The 2,785-nt window shown below is 34.5% G+C and overlaps 1 pseudogene; it reads right to left on the bottom strand.

Annotated features, from left to right (window-relative positions):
- Positions 1-462: 462 nt before the first annotated feature.
- LOC114632760 lies at positions 463-1,174 on the bottom strand (annotated as a pseudogene).
- Positions 1,175-2,785: the final 1,611 nt, after the last annotated feature.

Genomic DNA, 2,785 nt, shown 5'->3' with positions numbered 1-2,785 from the left:
ATGACTAATATTTTTATTCAGAAAAGAGTTCTGTGTCAAAAACATTAATATCATGCCTAATCTTTGTTTCATTGTATATATCTTCATCTTCTGACATTATTTTGTAAGATACTCATGTATTAGTGAGGCATGTGATCACATTTCTCCTACAAGCAGCCATGAGTTCTCTTGATACTGTCTTGTGGGAAGAATTATTTGTACTTCTGTGCAATAATTGTTACTGAATATTGAGAAATATAAGGAGAATCATTTGAAATAAAGCAACTACCATTTTTAAATTGTTATAAAATTTAAAAATATGTTTTATTTTAACCATGATTGCTAAAGTATAAACTGGACAAATAGCAATTATTTATAGTAAATACAGCAACCAAAACTGTTTTGACTTTTAAATAGCATGCATCCATGAACAATGAACAATACTCTCACACACTTTTTTATTTCCTTGGTTACAGATAAATATTAATTTCTGGTTTCTAGGGAATATAAGGTAATTGAAAATTCCGATTTTCTTTTTTTTTTGACTGTCCTAAATTGTTTATTGGACATGAATTGTACAAATATCATGTGTATTAGTGGTAACGGTGAAGCTGGAGAGTATTGCGCCTTCTCCAGGCTGCACAGCGAGAACCACCAATAGTGTAGTGGAACTTGTAGCCCTTTCCAAGGCCATGGCTCTTTCGGGCAGCAGATGTCAGCCCACGCATCTCTCTGTGCTTTATGGTGATCCACTGAGTGTCAGGATTTCTTCTGATAGCTTTATGGAATGGATCAATGAGGATAACCTCAAAATTTTTATATGTGGAATCTTCACCAACCCAGTAGGAATTCAGAACTCTCAAAGCCCCACGATGGTGTCCAGCTCTCTCCTCAGCAACAGGCTGAAGTCTTTGGGCAAATTTCAGCTGGTTAACACCATGGTGGACAGGCTTGCCTTAAGTTGCATCCTTAGGAACTGGGTGTTTGTGACCACCACGGTGGACACGAATCCTGCAAATGACATAACCTTGCTTCACCTTGTATCCGAGTCTCGCGCTTTATCAGGCCGAGCAGGGTGGGGAGCCCTGTACAGCGCAAAGTGCTGGCAGTATTGCCAGCTCCGGACCCTCAGAAGAAAGCCCATCACATCAGACTGCTTCTTTCATAGCTCCTGGATGTGTTTGTATGCACCCATCTTGGCTCACCCGATGGCTGGCGCCAGAGGAAAGGAAGTGAAAATTCAGATTTTCAACAGTAAGTTTTTGTAGAAACTATATACTTCATGGGCAGCTACCAAGTCTTACTTTCACACTATCGTTTAAAACTGTGAAACAACTACAAAGTGATCCATTTATACTTTCCTTCTAATAAAAGAGAGTTTATAAGAGTGAAGGGCAAAAGAGTCATATTTTCAAGTTTTATAGCATGAATGAATTCCATGAGTTTGTATGCTAATCCAACAGACCTTAGATAATACCTGACTCTTATGCTCCATAAAGCATACGAAAGAAAAAAAAAGAAATATATTTTCTCTAAATCTTAAAGGAAAGTAGGTCACATTTAGATGTAGATTTCCCACTTCTAACTATCCATTAAAATTCATTGAATATTTTGTGGTTTTATTAGTCCCACTGAGATTTTACTTATTTTTTTAAATAAATTATTTTTTAATTAATTATCTAGTAATCTTCAAAATAGCATAAATATAAGAGACTATGTATATTCAACAAAAGTAGTTTCATGAATTAAATGATATCAGTGATTATTGAGTTGTTGAAACTTGATAAAATATCAACATTGATTTCAAACAATATTAGTAGTTTTTAATATAATTATATCTCATTTCATGTGCAAAATTTCAGGAGTTCTGTCACTGACTTCTTATTTTGACAGAAATTGAATGCTGAATGACTTGTTAACTTCAGAAATTATACAAAAGCAGGGTCCCATTTTCATTATATTGAAAAGACAGATAACTTTTCAGTAAGTAGTGATGAACACTTCTTCAAAATATTAGGCTGTGTTCACTTCTCTACTTTTATAAAACATAAAATATCTAGAGATAATCACCTTCAGTTTTTTATTTCCTTTTTAGTATCTACAGATCATCTCACTCAATGTAATAGACAATAAATGGCCTGTTTATTATCACATCTCCATCTTATTTTATCATAATAAACCTCATCCACATTTATCAACTGTTCATACTAGGAACAGTTTAGATATTTGTTCTCACTAACTAATCAAAATTCATTAGGTGATGTTGTTAATACTTGGTGTATCTCTAACCAAGCAAGTGACAGATCTGTATGACAAGATCTTCAAGTCTCTCAAGAAAGAAATCGAAGAAGACCTCAAAGATGAAAAGAACTCCCATGCTCATGGATTGACAGAATTAATATAGTAAAAATGGTCATCTTGCCAAAAGAAATTCACAGATTCAATGCAATGCCAATCAAAATTCCAAATCAATTCTTCATAGAGTTAGAAAGAGTAATTTCCAAATTCATTTGGAATAACAAAAAACCCAGGAGAGCAAAAACTATTCTCAACAATAAAAGACCTGGGGGAATTACCATTCCTGACCTCAAGTGGTATTAAAGAGCAATAGTGATAAAAACTGCGTGGTATTGATACAGAGACAGGTACAGAGACAGGTACAGAAATAGAATTGAAGACCAAAAATGAAGGCACACAACTGTGGTTACATGATCTTTGACAAAGGAACTAAAACCATCCAGGGGAAAAAGGACAGCATTTTCAACTGGAAGTCAGCATGTAGAACGCAAATCGATCCATTCTTATC

Source organism: Grammomys surdaster, unplaced genomic scaffold, assembly GCF_004785775.1.
Source record: "Grammomys surdaster isolate TR1022 unplaced genomic scaffold, NIH_TR_1.0 422, whole genome shotgun sequence".
Lineage (NCBI taxonomy): Eukaryota > Metazoa > Chordata > Mammalia > Rodentia > Muridae > Grammomys > Grammomys surdaster.
Note: the sequence above shows the minus strand (reverse complement) of the source record. Positions and strands in the feature narration are given on the sequence as shown.